We start from the raw sequence: 17470 nt of genomic DNA, 5'->3' as shown, positions 1-17470 counted from the left end.
ACTAATTACTAGTGCGGTGGTTAGGGTGGTTGGAAAGGTCGGATATAGCGGGGTTGCTGACGTATTATAGCGAGCATTACGGGGAGCTTTCTTACTGGCTACCTTGGATGCCTGGGCCCACCCCTCCTTCGTGTATATATAGGATAGCTTTTCCCCTTCTTTCTAGATAGTAGAAGGGCAGCACAATCGAGTCTGTTAATGCACTATATGCCTCTTAACTTCCACTTTCCCTGCGTTTCTGGTTATCTTATATTTGCCTTGCCTTTACACTTGCCCTGCTTTATAGCACTTGTATAGTCTTAGGACTTGGTGAAAAATCTAGTATTTATACTAAGATTAGTTCACAGGTCGCAGACAGTCTTGTGCCATCTAGCTAGCTAGTAAGGCTCTGCTTTTATAGTGACCTTGAGAATTGCAATAATAATTATACTAAATATCCCAATCATATTAGGATATCAGCTTAACTGCTAGTTTAGAGCTATTATTAGTAATAGTACCTATTTTCGCTAATAATAATATTTAGGGTATGAATTGATCTAACGAAAATAGCGGTTAAGATATCTATTGGTTAATTTTAAAGGAAATATCGCGATTTTCTGAATAGCCTCCTTTTTAATTAATAAGGCCATATAAGTATATCAATAATAAGGCTTTTAATGGATTTAATAGGGAACCTGGAGCTTGCTTAAATAGGATCTAAAAAACGGTGGCTTTTACAGCAAAATAAAGATAATAGTTGATCTTAAGGCTAGGCCATAAGGTAAGGGATAATAATAAGTTTTTCGTTGTGATATTTATGCAATTGCTACTATATTAGAATATATAGGGAAAATGCGATAATGCTTGATTGAAGAAACTAAGTCTTCTCTAAGAGACTTATATTCCTAGCTATTTATAGTGGGATAGGGGGTACCCCTAAGGGCTTACTGATTTAGGGGGAACTCGGCATATCCGACCTCGGACATGACCAATATCCATATTACAGACAAGCCAATTTCCCTCCAACAATAATCCTGATACTGTTATTGTCGGCGTTTACTGTTTATACTGCCGAGGCGTTCGAAAAGCACGGGCCAGGTTCCACGAGGGCCGACGAGACCAGGCTGGTTGGTTGCCTACGGTCTGGTCTGGTACTTTGCCTAGAGGTCGATACCTAGGTATATGTACCTTTGGGCGCCACCCCTCCCCTGGTGACTGTCTGTAACTGTCAAGAAGCTTGTAGAAGATATAGTTGCAATACCTTTGCAGCAGCTATTTCTTATAAGGCCTTTATATAGAAGAGCGTTTAGCGCGGCTAGTATTACCGCTATTTCTATTACGGCTTAGTAACTCTTTAAAAGGTCTGCGATGATTTTAGTATATTATAGTAATCTATAGTAAAAGAGTTACTATTGGTGTTTGTTAAAATCCTATAGTAGCCTACTAGGCTGCTGGCCTAATGCCCTACTGGCTTACTGACCTTCTGGCCCTTATACCGCCTCTTGGACTTATGGTAGTCTTACCTTAGGCCTTTGCCTTTTACCTTAGGATTTTCAGTGGATTATTTACTGTATATCAAGTAAGTAGGCCTTAAGGTAGGCCTTGTTAAAAAGGTGTGGCATTGCTAAATTAGCGTGGTGGGCCTACTAGTGTGGTGGCGGCCTACTAGTGTGGTGGCTAGTCTACTAGTGTGGTGGGTAGTCACTAGCGTGGTGGCTAGTTACTAGTGTGGTGACTAGTTACTAGTGCGGTGGTTAGGGTGGTTGGAAAGGCTGGATATAGTGGGGCTGCTGACGTATTATATACGTGGCATAGCGAGCATTACGGGGAGCTTTCTTACTGGCTACCTTGGATGCCTGGGCCCACCCCTCCTTTGTGTATATATAGGATAGCTTTTCCCCTTCTTTCTAGATAGTAGAAGGGCAGCACAATCGAGTCTGTTAATGCACTATATGCCTCTTAACTTCCACCTTCCCTGCGTTTCTGGTTATCTTATATTTGCCTTGCCTTTACACTTGCCCTGCTTTATAGCACTTGTATAGTCTTAGGACTTAGTGAAAAATCTAGTATTTATACTAAGATTAGTTCACAGGTCGCAGACAGTCTTGTGCCATCTAGCTAGCTAGTAAGGCTTTGCTTTTATAGTGACCTTGAGAATTGCAATAGTGTTGATATAAACTCGGGGTACCCAGTTATACGTAGGGTCGCGCGCGTGGTATCATGTACCGTGAGGTCACTAAGTAAAGGATTTATTGACTTTACTAATGACTGACTATCTAAAAGGAAAGAAAGGAAGCAAAAGAGGGTAATTATACGATATGGCCTTTTTATGCGTGCTGCTGTTATATGCATCGGCGCAGTCGGGCCGGGCTGCCCGCGTGCCCTACCGGGCTTAGGGGTAAAGGGGCAAAAGGGGCTAAAGTAGCCACATCGTGCGCATCGGGTGTGCGCGGCATATCCGTCGCAATATGCCCAATTGGTGCCCAATTGGGCACCTTGCGATAGCGATTCCGATACTGGCAGCTTCTCTCTTTATAGAAGCAAATATCGGAATCGCTAGGATATAAGGCGCATACATAGAAAGAAAAGTGCGGCGCGGTCTTGGCAGGTTGTGCCGGCGATAACGTTGTCGCGCCGCGCGGCCGGCATTATACCGTACAGTCGGTATATTGAATATCGCAGCTAAAATAAAGGGGCAAAAAGGGGCAGTAGTAAACGCAGTAAAACAATACAATATTGAATATAGGAAAATCCACACACTTGCCACCTATGATATCACTAATACCTTCCAAACGCAGTCAGATATTGACCGACCTCTTTACCCACCCTTCTATATGTATAACAGCCTTGTTTTGGTCGACGAAGGTCTTAAGGGCTTTATTAGGCGTTCCCTTAATTATTGCGTCGGCGAGATTATCATTCCTATTAATCTAACGGATCTTATAAATCTCCCGGCGCTCGTATGACTATCGTAAGGCTATAATATCTATTATAAGCCTTTTTTCCTTAGTAGTGCTTAGCTTAATTAGGCATTCGTATAGCAAAAACGAATCCGTATATATAACTGTGGGGATCTTCGGTAATCCTAGCCTGCTGGTAATCATATTAAGGGTTGTGCCTATCGCATATGCGATATCGACCCCTTGCACTATACTATATAGCTCCGAAGCAAATACGCTACGTATTACCCGCTTACTCTTTATAGAGCTATAAGTAATAATATTACCGGTTAGCTGGAAGGCATTATTTGCAGTATCTGCCTCATTCCCTAGTATAATTATATAACCAATCTGGGAGCTTAAATCTTTATTGTTGGCAAAGGATCTATTAATAAATATAAAGATTTTAGCTATAGTAAGGGCTAAATTGATATACTATAAGCCACGATCCTGGTTATCGCACTGCCATTAAAGGCGCTTATTCAACCTCGCGATATCCTTAGGGTTAGGCTATTAATGTTATGCCACAACGGATAGGTCGAAAGACGCCTTAGGCTAGTAGACCATAGCTATATAAGTGCTGTAAGCGCATTATTCGATATAATTACGCTAGGCTATAGGCGCATTCTTATCGATAGTCGCGATCTTCTTACTTTAACCTTTCTAGCGTAATATTATACCGTTAGCATTAGCCATTAGTATACACCCATTAAATATCAGGGGTATAGTTAGTAATAGCTTCATTTTAGGCTTAGCGTTAAAGCCTGCCTTAATAAGCTCTAATTCTTCCTATTAGAAGAAGGCATCATCACTTAGGCTAAAGGTATTATTAGTCTATATACCTACGATACCAAAGTATATATTAGTATCGCTAGTATAGTTAGGAGTATTAGTACGGTCAGTATCGTTATTACTAGCGGATATCAGCAAATAGGGGTCGTAGGTTAATATAGTTATGCCTAATTTCTCGCGATGGTGCTGGAAGTATATCGCCCACCAGTAGGTGCCTGCTTTAGCTATTCTATATAGTGGCTTTACCACTTCTATGATTGTATTATTGGGGTATTAATACGCTATCTGCTTAAGTAGCTTAGCGATAATCGATCTATTAAAGGTAGTAGATAACTGCACGTAGGCCTATGTGATATTATGTATCTAGAGAAATAAGCCGTAAGAACGTTATAGTGATAGGGCCAATAATATAAGTAACCGTTGATTAGCCTATTGGATTATAGGGGACTAAATCAATATTAATTGCTTTTTATCATTACTATAACCTTATATGACGAGTCGTGACTTCTTATACGGCGTATCTATACCTTTACCCTTAATCTCTTATACTATATATAAGTTAAATAGATGTTAGGCTCTATATTTACCGATATTAAAGGTAATAAATCGGAATATATCGCGGGCCTATAACGCTTTTATTTTTATATAGTTAGACTATTCGAAAGGGTCTCCTAAGGTTATAATCTTTCCTTTTTGGCATAATTGACTAGCAAGCTATAGGTCGGCTTGCTTTTTTGCGGTTAGGAAAAAGGCATTAATAATAGTACTAAAAGCGATAGCATTAATAAGAGCCTCTTCTTAGTCCTTATTAATTATAACGTCAGATACCACCCTTACTGGTAATAGTAATACTAGCCGTAATATTGGTATCCTAGCAGGGTCAGGGCTAGGGGTTAGCGATAATAATGCCACGGCTATAGGTAGTCTATCAGGGGTCGGCGATGATATTGCAGCTATAGGTATCATCGATAATATCTCGGCTGTAGGTATTATCGCGGCTAGAGGTGCGGCTATAGCTGGTATCCTGACTTTTAGCCTGCTAGGGCAGGCCGGGCCTTCGGTATAGACGATATCTTCAGGATCGTCTATATTAAAGTCGTAGTTATAGGGCTTAACGACCGTTAATCTAAACTTAACAGGGCTATAAGGCATTTGCATAATATAGGTCTTACTATTAAGGCTGATTAGCCGGTATAGTCTATACTATCTACCCTTTTCTCTCTATACCTATATATTAGACTATAGGGGTAGTCGGTAGATAGGCTATATATTTAGGCCATTCCGTTAGGTGAGGGCATCGCGAACCTGGCGTCTAGCGAGGCATTTTCTAGCTTCGTTAGTAGCCTTTCGTAATATTAAGGCATATTATGATTATTGCAATTCTAAAGGTCACTATAAAAGCAGAGCCTTACTAGCTAGCTAGATGGCACAAGACTGTCTGCGACCTGTGAACTAATCTTAGTATAAATACTAGATTTTTCACCAAGTCCTAAGACTATACAAGTGCTATAAAGCAGGGCAAGTGTAAAGGCAAGGCAAATATAAGATAACCAGAAACGCAGGGAAGGTGGGAGTTAAGAGGCATATAGTGCATTAACAGACTCGATTGTGCTACCCTTCTACTATCTAGAAAGAAGGGGAAAAGCTATCCTATATATATACGAAGGAGGGGTGGGCCTAGGCATTCAGGGTAGCTAGTAAGATAGCTCCCCGTAATGCTCACTATGCCACGTATATGATACGTCAGTAGCCCCACTATATCCGGCCTTTCCAACCACCCTAACCACCGCACTAGTAATTAGTTACCGCACTAGTAACTAACCACCACACTAGTGGACTAGCCACCACGCTAGTAGGCCACCACGCTAATTTAGCAATGCCACACCACGCTAGTAGGCCGCCACCACGCTAGTAGGCAACCACGCTAATTTAGCAATGCCACACCTTTTCAATAAGGCCTACCTTACTTAATATACAGTAAATAATCCACTGAAAATCCTTAAGGTAAAAGGCAAAGGCCTAAGGTAATACTACCATAAGTCCAAGAGGCGGTATAAGGGCCAGAAGGTTAGTAGGCCAGTAGGGCATAAGGCCAGCAGCCTAGTAGGCTACTATAGGATTTTAATACCCCCTCTGATTAGCTACTGTAGTAGCAAGCTAATCGTCGTATAAAGGATAGGGAAAGAAAATGCAGTAAAAGTGCTAAGGAAAAAACATAGGAAAAACCTTAGTAAGTTAGTATAAGTTAGCAGGCCCTAAGACCTAGTAACTCGCGGAACCTAGTAAATTTAGGTCCCGGCAGTGGCTTAGTAAGACCGTCAGCAGGCATACTATTAGTAGGTAAATAGGTAATTTTAACTAAGCCTAGCTGGGCTTGCTCCCTAATATACCGGAATTTTAATAGCGTATGCTTAGTGCGAGCGTGCTGATTAGGGTCGTTAGAATTCGAAATGGAGCCCTAGTTATCGCAATATAGCGGTATAGGGCGTAAAATATCAATTTCCAGCTCCTTATAAAAGTTAGAAAGCTATTGTACCTCGCGGATAGTCTTAAGTAATGCATTAGATTCAGCTTCTAAAGTAGATAGCACTACTAAAGAGGCTCGCTTAGAACGCCAGCTAATAGGACCACTATTAATAGTAGTTAGGAAGCCTCTAGTAGATTTAGAGGTTTCTTTATAGCCAGCAAAGTCGCTATTAGAATAAGCGGCTATAATAGGCTGTTGGTTGCTTTTAGTAATACGAAAGCAAATAGCTAGGTTCTCAGTGCCTTTAAGGTAACTAAAGCTGCCTTTTGCAGCATTTAGATGCACATTAGTTGCCTTGGATATAAACCGGGAGAGGTATTAGGTAGGAAATGCTAGGTCGGGCCTAGTCATCATTATAAGCCACATTATAGTGCCAGTAAGGCTCTGATAAAGGCTCTGATCAGTAGGGCTAAGGTCTTTTCTACTAGATTCATTTAGAATCCCTAGTTAAAGTAGAATAAGCTAAGGTTTAGTATCCTGTAAGCCGAATTTAGCTAAGACCTCTGCTATAAATTGGGCTTGGTGTAGCTATAATAAACCTTCCTTCCTATTTCGTATAATTTGTACGCCTAGGAAAAAGGAAGCCGGACCGCGGTCTTCTATAGTATAGACCTTATGAAATTTCCTTTTTAGCTGGTTAATATAAGTTATATTTAGACCAACTAATAGGCAATCGTTAATATAGGTGACGATAAAGGTGCTGGTTTGCTTATTATAAAAGATGGCAGCATTAGAAGCTAAAGGTAAAAAACCTTCACTAGAAATTAGATCTTTTAGCCGGTATTGCCATTCGCGGGGTGCTTATTTTAGCCCGTATAGGGCCTTCTTTAGTAAGATAGCTTGCTTAACAGAAGGGTCGAATCCAGCTTCTTTAAGTAAAGTTAGTAGCCGTTGGCGCTATATATTAGACCAAAGCTTGCTATTAGTTAGTAATAAGCTCTCTGTAAATTTAAAGAATCCGTTAGGGATATATATATAAATAGTTTCAGAAAGTTCGCTATTTAGGAAGGCGCCTATAAAGTCGATTTGCTCTATCTCCCAGTTATTGCTAGCAGCCAAAGCTAGTATAACCCTCCAGGTGGGTGGGATAGAGGTAGAAGCATAGGTATACTGAAAGTCCTTTCCTTCGACTTGCATAAAGCCCTTGACAACTAATCTAGCCTTATATTTTATAGGCTGATTATTAGCATCCTTTTTAACCCGAAAAACAGGCCTATTGCGTATAATTTTCCTATCAATAGGAACGCTAGACTTAGGAATAAACTGGAAAACTTTAGTATCTAAAAGCTGCTTGAATTCCTTAAATAGTGCCTTTATCTAAAGGTCTTTTTCTTTTTTAGGGCATTGTAGCACATCCTTCCAGCTATTAGGCGTACCATTAGGGGCCTTTTTAGCTAGCTTACGCTTAGCTGCATAGCAGGAATCCCATATCAGGTGGTATAAATCCTAATTAGGGAATAAGTCGGTAGGGCTAGTAGGGTCGGTAGGGCTAGCAGGTATAGCAAGGCCAGTAGGGCCAGCAGGGCCAGCAAGGTCGGCAGGAGTAAGGCTAATAAGGATATCTATAAGGTCATCCTTTGCAGTAGCCGGGGACTGTAATATAGGACGGTTATCCAAGGTAGGACGGTTATCTAAGGTAGCATTAGTATTAATAACGCTAGTATTAGTAGGGTCCGGCATGCTTTCCAGGTCATCCGGTATAGCATTAGTATTAGTAATGCTAGTAAGGTTAGTAGAGTTAGTAGGGTTAGAAATGCTTTCTAGGTCATCTAGTAAAATAGCAGGTTCTCTGCTAAATACCCCCTCTAAACCTGTATTTTGCCCTCTATAAAAGTCTCCTTCTAGGCCATTAGAAATAGGGCCTATACCTTCATTTTGATGAATAAAGGTAATAAAAGTTGTTTTAGTAATAACCTTCTTCTTTAAAAAATAGACTAGGTAAGTATTATTACCTAGAGTGGTAAGGAGCCTACTAGGCTCGGTATAGGGCGCTAATTTGCGGCTTTTTATACGCTTTTCGTATAGTATAAGCACTTCAATAGCTGCTCCAATAGCCCTAAGGTTAATAAGATCAGGGTAGTGCTCCGGCGTAATATAGTTATAATCCTTTAGTAGCTCCTAATAGGGGCTAGAAGGTCTATTAGTAATAGCTATTATATTTACTAGCATAACAACACCGGTAATAATAGCAGACCAGAGGTTAGATGGTAGTCTTAACCAAGCTATAGTAGCACGTAGCCTATCAGCTATAACCCTAATAGACCGCTCAGCTAGGCCATTTTATTCGTGAATATAAGGGCAAGATATATTAAAAGTTATACCCTATTCGATAAGCCAATCATTAAGCATTTTATTGATTTCATTTCTACTATTATAGTAGAATTTAATAGGCGTTTTACCATATCTGACCTGTAGGCTCTGTATAAAGCTCTATAATGCTTTAAATACAATAGTGCCTTCCCTATTAGGCAGTAAGTATAGCCAACGAAATCGGGATTTTCTGTCCACTAATATAAGGGCAATAGGTCGTTTGTTATATAGCATAGGTGATATAGCAAAAGTATCACCTTCTATAATATCCAGGCATTTAGCTGGATTTGGAATCGCATCTTTAGAAGGTCTTCTAACCTTCTTAGCCTATATATAGGCTAGGTAGCGAAAATCAGTATCTTTAACCTTATTAAGGTTAGGAAGACCAGGGGTATTAGCATAGGTCTTTTTAAGTAGCTGAATACCTATATGCCCTAGCCGTACATACTAAATGCCGGCTAACTGTAATAACTTCTGATATTCTATATTAGCAGCTATAGGGGCAGGAGTAGGGCTAGTAGCCACTACGGGATTTTCGCTAGTCGTAATAGCGGGCTTTTCGCTAGTCGTAATAGCAGGAGAGTTGGTAGTAGGGCTAGTAGCCTCTACAGGTTCCTTACTAGTTGCAGTAGTAGGAACAGGGGTAATAGTGGTATCCTTAGGATCACTATAATCAGCAGGGTTAGTAGGGCTGGGGACCTCTACTGTTATACTATTAGTAACAGTATAATAGCTGCAAGGTTGATGTAGTAGTGGTATGTCTATTCCTTTTTGTAGAAGGAAAAAGCTGTATTTTTTAAAGTTAAAAATGCCGATGCATTTACGGCTTACTAACTAAAGCTGATTTTTAATTAATATCCCTTTAGCGGCATAGTGCTTTATACCGCTAATAATATTAATATCTAAGGTAGGAATATATAGGGCATTCTTGAGCTCTATAATACCCTATTTGGTGGGATTAACGCCCTGTAGTATAGTAAATCGTGCCGTGCCCCAACTAGTAGGGGAAATAGGGCCACCACCAGTAGTAATAATAGGCTTATCATCCTTCTTAAAGTGGTGAAAAGTGGTGAAATACTTCTTATTATTAATAATATGACAAGTGGAGCCTGTATCGTAAAGGAGGGCATCCTTAGGGGTCCTACCGCTTGATTTAGCACTATAGCTTATATTAGTGGATATAGAGGAAGAAGAATAAGATATGTTAATATCCTGAGTATTATAGTTGCCTATAATAAAAGCCTCAATATCTTGCTGTTTGCTGCAGTCCTATTTCTTCTTCTGTTGCTATTTCTTTTTCCTATTATTAGTAGAATTATTCTTGCTATTATTAGTAGTAGAAGCGGTATTAGTAGACCCTTTATTCTTAGAGTCCTTGGAAGCCTTGAGCTGCTTAGGGTTATTATTAGTAGCTACCTTATTAGACCCTTTAGAATGCTATTCTTCTAGTAGGTCAACCATAAAATACTGGAGGTTAAATTTGCTGCTGTTAATAACACCTTAGGCGCTATAAGCCCTAATTATAGAGCGTTGGCGTTCAGTCCAGCGGATAAATACCCCCTCTACAGCCTAAAGATACTGGTTAACTTAGTTAAAAGAGTCGATCTTAGAACCTAGGATTCTGAGGCGAGATATATAGCTGTTAAATTCGCTATTAAAAGCCTCTAAAGTGCCTTTATAACCGGTAAATATAAGGGTGTGAAACGTAGGGTATAAGTGTGCCTACTGTACTTTTGGTGAGTGGTAGTACTGGGCCACTAGTAAAAGGTAGGCTTCCTCTAGGTTATTACACTAGTCTATAGCCTCTATAGCTTCTTTACTATAGCTATTCTTTAGCATTAGTAGTAAAAGTGCCTGCTTAGACTCATCAAAGTGCCTTACTATAGAGGGGTCGTTGACAAAATTAGCTATTTTAAAGGCCCTGAGTTGTATTGTAAGGGCCTGCTTCTACTGGTCGAAATTATAGGGGCTTTTTAGCTTTTGGGACTCCTTAAAGCGGTTAGCAGTCTTAGCTAATTCCTTAATAGCCCCATCACTAATTTGGTTGGTGATAATTATTAGTGGCGTTATATAAATAGGCTCTTTACCCTTATATTTTATAGGAGTAGAAGGTTAGTCGATTTCTATAACGTCAGCTTCACTATTATTATCTTTAGTGGTAGTCTTAGTAGAAGGTCTAGCTTTAGTGGCTTTAGTAGTCTTCTTATTAGTAGCCTAGGTAGCCTAGGTGTTGTTATTTTGCCTACTAACTAGGCCCTATATAAGGTCAGTTAGTATATTTATTTGGGATTTCATATCGTCTATATCTAGCTGTAGCTATGCATTAGTATTAACTTCAGTATTGGATTTAGGGACCTTATAGGATCCTAACTCTGCTATAGTGGGCAAAAAGGGTTTAAAAAATCCGTTGAAAAATAGTGCCGATAGTTATAAAAACAGAAGAATAACTAGCTAAATAGCTAGCAAAATAGTCGAATAATTGGTAAAATAGCCGAGTAACTAGCTAGACAGCTAGTAAATATAGTGGCTAGTAGCCTACTATAAAAGGTAACCGCAGAATATAGCGGCAGGTCTCAATATAAAAAAGCACGGATGCCGTAGGCGTTGTGCAAGTCCGTATTATAGCATTGGTATTCAAGGTGCTTATATGGTGCCGTAATATAAAGGTGCCGTAAGTGCCGTAGGTACCGTAGGTGCCGTAGGTGCTATAGGTGCCGTAATATAAAAGGTGCCGTAAATGCCGTACCAAAAGTGCTATAAGTGGAAGAGTATAACAGGTGCCGTACAGTGCAGTAGGTGTCGTACACTAGGTGCAAAGGTATTATACAGTGGTATAGTATGGTGGATATCACACTATAAAATCCGTAGGTGCTGTAGGTTACGCCGAAAATAACGTAAGGTTACGCTAAAAGTGCCGTGATGTTACGCCGTAAGTTGCCGTTAGGTACGCCGTTGATTGCCGCAGGGTAATACCGTAGGTAATAAGGGTAAGCCAAAGGTGATAATAGGTAAGCCGAAGTTAATAAGGGTAAGCCGAAGATACTAAAGGATAGCTATATTAGTAGTACTAATAAGCAAAAGAGACCAAGGGGTGAATACAAAAAGGTAGGGTTAAAACAAAGAAGTAAAAACCGGGCTCATAACCTATTGCAATTCTAAAGGTCACTATAAAAGCAGAGCCTTACTAGCTAGCTAGATGGCACAAGACTGTCTGCGACCTGTGAACTAATCTTAGTATAAATACTAGATTTTTCACTAAGTCCTAAGACTATATAAGTGCTATAAAGCAGGGCAAGTGTAAAGGCAAGGCAAATATAAGATAACCAGAAACGCAGGGAAGGTGGGAGTTAAGAGGCATATAGTGCATTAATAGACTCGATTGTGCTACCCTTCTACTATCTAGAAAGAAGGGGAAAAGCTATCCTATATATATACGAAGGAGGGGTGGGCCCAGGCATTCAGGGTAGCCAGTAAGATAGCTCCCCGTAATGCTCACTATGCTACGTATATGATACGTCAGCAGCCCCACTATATCCGGCCTTTCCAACCACCCTAACCACCGCACTAGTAATTAGTCACCGCACTAGTAACTAACCACCACACTAGTGGACTAGCCACTACGCTAGTAGGCCACCACGCTAATTTAGCAATGCCACACCACGCTAGTAGGCCGCCACCACGCTAGTAGGCAACCACGCTAATTTAGCAATGCCACACCTTTTCAACAAGGCCTACCTTACTTGATATACAGTAAATAATCCACTGAAAATCCTTAAGGTAAAAGGCAAAGGCCTAAGGTAATACTACCATAAGTCCAAGAGGCGGTATAAGGGCCAGAAGGTTAGTAGGCCAGTAGGGCATAAGGCCAGCAGCCTAGTAGGCTACTATAGGATTTTAACAATGATACTAATAGGCTAGGCAGTAAGTTATCTATAAGTTGAGGATACGCTCCAAAGACTAATAATATAAGCATTAGGCCATTAGGTCTAGCGGAATCATTAATAGCTTTTATAGCAAGCTATAATTTCTATTCCTTTATTATTTAGTCGCCTATTTTATTATTAATAATAGTATAGGCTCGGCGTAATGGGGCATAGTATCTTTCGATTTTGCTAATGCTATTATAGGCTTCTATAGGAATTTCATCTATATTAATAGATAGAAGCCGGGCATTATAATAGAATTTAGCGGAAGCAAAGTTTGGTCTGGCATTGTAGACTATCCAATCCGGTAGGCTAATGTAGGTATTAATCTAGTATTCCTTAAGGGCATTCTAAATATTATAGGCCTTCTGCCTTTATAGATTAAGAAATCTAGCTGCCTGGAAGCTTATCGCGGCATCTATAATATATAATACCGGCCGATTATTAATATAAAGGATATTAATGATAATCTTATAATTGAATTGGCTAGTATTATTATCCTTAAGTATGAATTTAAATCGGCTAGGTGCCTTTACATTCATCTAGTATTAATAGTATATATAGGTGATGCTCTTGATGATATTGCGGTTAATATTATTATAACCAGCCTATTAAAGCAATTTAGAGAGCCTATTAATAGAGGGGTGCCTAAATCGACGATATAGCTAATGGATTTCCTATAACGATAGATAGAAGGCTATAGTATCTATAGCATTAAGAGTCTACTATAGATATCCCTATTTCCTAATAATAGGGACCTTAATATCCCCTTAGATTAATAGGTTATCGATATTATTAAGCTTTATGCCTATCCTATCTATATCCGTAATAGAATAAAGGAAGGGGGTACTGCTATTAAAGATATAGAAGGGGATATTACCGAATATCGTTAGAATATTTAGTATACCGGAAGATATAGTAGAGCTAGCGCTAAAGTTTACTATATGCTTTTTGTTAGTCGCCTTGATAGTTAGGGACTTTATCAATCTCATTAGGGCCTTTGCTTAACCTAGGCCTACTATTAATAGGCTAGAGGCGCTAGTATCCGGTAGGATTCCGCAGAAGGTGTGGTTACTATAGTATTCTTCTTCTAAAAAGGCAGAATTTCGGTCTGGTAGTAGTAAGGGCATTCGGAAGGGGTTAATTTATAGGAAGGCGTGTCGGCATAATTCATCCTGCAGGGCTTACAATATTACGATAGATAAAGAAGGTAATGGTTCTATTTGCGTAGGGGCTAAGAAATACTAAGTGGCTGTAATTTATGGTGCGATAGCGTCCTTTGTATCTTAATTTATAACCCTTATTATTATTACTTTAATATCTTTAGTAATATCGTCAAAATCGGCATCATTAAGGTCTTAATCGGCAGTCCCTTTGTATTCTTATAGGAAAATGCGGAATTTCCTATCATTAGGGGCGGTCCGGTTAGAGCGGTTCTTTAGCTATTATGCCTTTAATTCTTATTGCTCTTTATTAGTATGGTTAGATAATTAATACCTTAATTTATTGCAAATGAAGTATCTTCTTTGACGAGGCCTAAATAAAAAGGCGCGATTTTGTTATTACTGTTGATACTGCTTCTGTGGGCTGAATCGGCGTTAAGGGCGTTAGTACCAATTGTTAGATTAACTATATTTACGGTCTATAAATAATGCTATATTATCATTAACAATATCGTTAATATCGTAATGTTATTATTAAAGGAAATTATTGCAATTCTCAAGGTCACTATAAAAGCAGAGCCTTACTAGCTAGCTAGATGGCACAAGACTGTCTGCGACCTGTGAACTAATCTTAGTATAAATACTAGATTTTTCACTAAGTCCTAAGACTATACAAGTGCTATAAAGCAGGGCAAGTGTAAAGGCAAGGCAAATATAAGATAACCAGAAACGCAAGGAAGGTGGAAGTTAAGAGGCATATAGTGCATTAACAGACTCGATTGTGCTACCCTTCAACTATCTAGAAAGAAGGGGGAAAGCTATCCTATATATACACGAAGGAGGGGTGGGCCCAGGCATTCAGGGTAGCCAGTAAGATAGCTCCCCGTAATGCTCACTATGCCACGTATATGATACGTCAGCAGCCCCACTATATCCGGCCTTTCTAACCACCCTAACCACCGCACTAGTAATTAGCCACCACGCTAGTGACTACCCACCACACTAGTAGACTAGCCACCACACTAGTAGGCCGCCACCACACTAGTAGGCCCACCACGCTAATTTAGCAATGCCACACCTTTTTAACAAGGCCTACCTTACTTGATATACAGTAAATAATCCACTGAAAATCCTTAAGGTAAAAGGCAAAGGCCTAAGGTAAGAAAGACTACCGTAAGTCTAAGAGGCGGTATAAGGGCCAAAAAGTCAGTAAGCCAGTAGGGTATTAGGCCAGCAGCCTAGTAGGCTACTATAGGATTTTAACAGAAATAATGCTATTGATTTATATAAATTAACTTATAGATAGAAAGGGATCGCTATAGGTTAGCGGCGATGCCTTCGAATATAAGGGCATATCGATATAGCGCTTGGCTATACTTAAGGGTATCCCTTATAGTATTAAGGACTTATCGATAAAGCTCTATATTAGCTATAAAAGGGGGAAAAAGACTACAATATAGGCATTAAAGTTCCTCTAGTAGGATATTAAGGCATTCTAACTTTAACTTACTAGGGTATTTCGCGATGGTTAATTAGAGTGTTGTTCTATTCTAATAGTGCAAATAGAATTACTCTATACTCTTATTTTCGAAATAGCTTTTAACTTTACGGATTATATCGTTAAAAGTAAGGGTATTACGAATGCGTTCAATATTATTAAAATAAAAGGTCTTAGTATCGCCAATAAGTATAATTTAGAAGGCTCTAGCTAATGCATTATTGGGTAATCCTAATAGGCGGTACTTGCTCTTAAAAGAGATAACTTTTAGTATAATAAAGTCATCTATTTTACTGCTATATCTATCCTTTATACGATAGCTATATAAGAGGTTAGATATCTTCTTCGATATATTATTAAACCTAATTCGAGAATAATCTTCTTAGTTAAACCCGGCCTCTATATAGGCTTTTCGGGTATAACCTTAGGGGTATTCTAGAGGGTATTTTAGAATAGCTTGCCGGTAGTTTTACGGTAGGCTGGCGGGATCTCTAGCTGGTTTATCCTATAACCCGGGTCGGTCTAGATTTACCGGTCCTCTTATTAAAACGGTCTGTTTATTGGCCTAAGTAGGCCGATATTAACGGGAAGGGCTAGGTGCCGTGCCTATTTTTAGTATTATCGGATGAGGCATTTAGGCCCGATATCTGGTATTATAGGCGGTATTAGCGGTATTGGCTTAAAGGGTATTATTATTATTGGGGCCTTCTATTAAAAGAAGCATATTATTAGGGCCTATAACTTGACCTCTATTAGGTATACTATAACCTTAAGGGGCATTAAAATAGCCGCTTCGGCTAGCCCGGCTAGGGGTATAATCCCTAGAGTAATATATTTGATCGGGTCGGTCTTATAGGCTATAATTATCGGCTATTGCATATTGTTATTAATAATAGGAGCTTTCCCCTATTTCGAATAGCGGCCTATTATAAATAGGCGTCTTCCCTTTTAGTTGTTAGGACCGGCCTTTTTCTTTATCGGTAGGGGTAGGGTTAAAGGGCTTTTTCGATATAGAGGGGGGGATAATAGGTTATTATAACTATGATCGTGCTATTAATATGATAAAGTTCCTTAGCGTTAATAGGGCTTATAAGAGCTATAACGCAAGCCTTAGTGATGGTATTCGTATAACTATTATAGGGGCTTATAATAATAATAATGAGGGCCTTATGCGTATGTATGAGGGCGTATTTTAAAGCCTTTATATCTCTTGCTTGGTATTACCGATAGGTAGTAAGGTTTCCCTAGTAGGGTTAAGCCGGGATAGGAATACACTGCGAGCAAATTGCCGGATTACTTCCTCTTAAGGCTATTGTAGATTCTATTGTTATTAAAGGCATTTAAGTAGGGTTGGTATTATTAGGGAACCCGATACTCTAATATATACGCCGCATTCTCATAATATTAAGCGGAATTGCCGTAAAACCTAAGCGTTAATATAGCAGAATAGGGCCTCATTCTACTCGCTATAATCTTCGCGGAATTATTCCTAGAGATTATCATCTAGATAAGTATTTTCCTTATAGGTATCTATAAGGAACGCAATACAGTTATATAGCTATACATTCGTAGTATTATTAGGGTCGACGGGCTCTATAGCATTAGTCTAATTATCGTCAAAGAGTGAGGCAAACCGTTATATCCTCTTAGGTAGCTCTTGTGGTTATTATAGTATTAATAATAATAAGGCTATAGTGTTAAGATAAGGGTTTGAAGAAGGGGGGGGGGGGGGGGATGTATTGTAAGGAGTATAAGATTCACTCTTGTAAGGAGTGCAAGATTCGAGGGGGCTTTTACCGTAGTGGTAAAAAAAAGAAAGAATAGGAAGAGGTTATAAATCGTTCTTCCTAGATACTAAGGGTATCTGCAAATATTGTGATATTTAGCGTATCTTATTCTTCCTCGTAATAAATAAGGGGAAGGAGAGGTCATAAATCATTCTCCCTCTAGTTAATACAGCTAAGGAAGCTTAACTGCCTCTTCGAAATCAATATCTTACTAATCTATGATGCACCATTCTTTACGGGATATAATTATCCTATGAGTGGTGGTTATTACTACTGATTAGTATTGATATAAACTCGGGGTACCTAGTTATATGTAGGGTCGCGCGCGTGGTATTATATACCGTAAGGTCACTAAGTAAAGGATTCATTAACTTTACTAATAACTGACTATCTAAAAGGAAAGAAAGGAAGCAAAAGAGGGTAATTATACGATGTGGCCTTTTTGTGCGTGCTGCTGTTACGTGCATCGGCGCAGTCGGGCCGGGCTGCCCGCGTGCCCTACCGGGCTTAGGGGTAAAGGGGCAAAAGGGGCCAAAGTGGCCACATCGTGCG

This window comes from Ustilaginoidea virens, chromosome 1 (genome assembly GCF_000687475.1).
Source record: "Ustilaginoidea virens chromosome 1, complete sequence".
In the NCBI taxonomy this organism is placed as follows: domain Eukaryota; kingdom Fungi; phylum Ascomycota; class Sordariomycetes; order Hypocreales; family Clavicipitaceae; genus Ustilaginoidea; species Ustilaginoidea virens.
The sequence above is the reverse complement of the archived record's forward strand: the minus strand, read 5'-3'. Positions refer to the sequence as shown.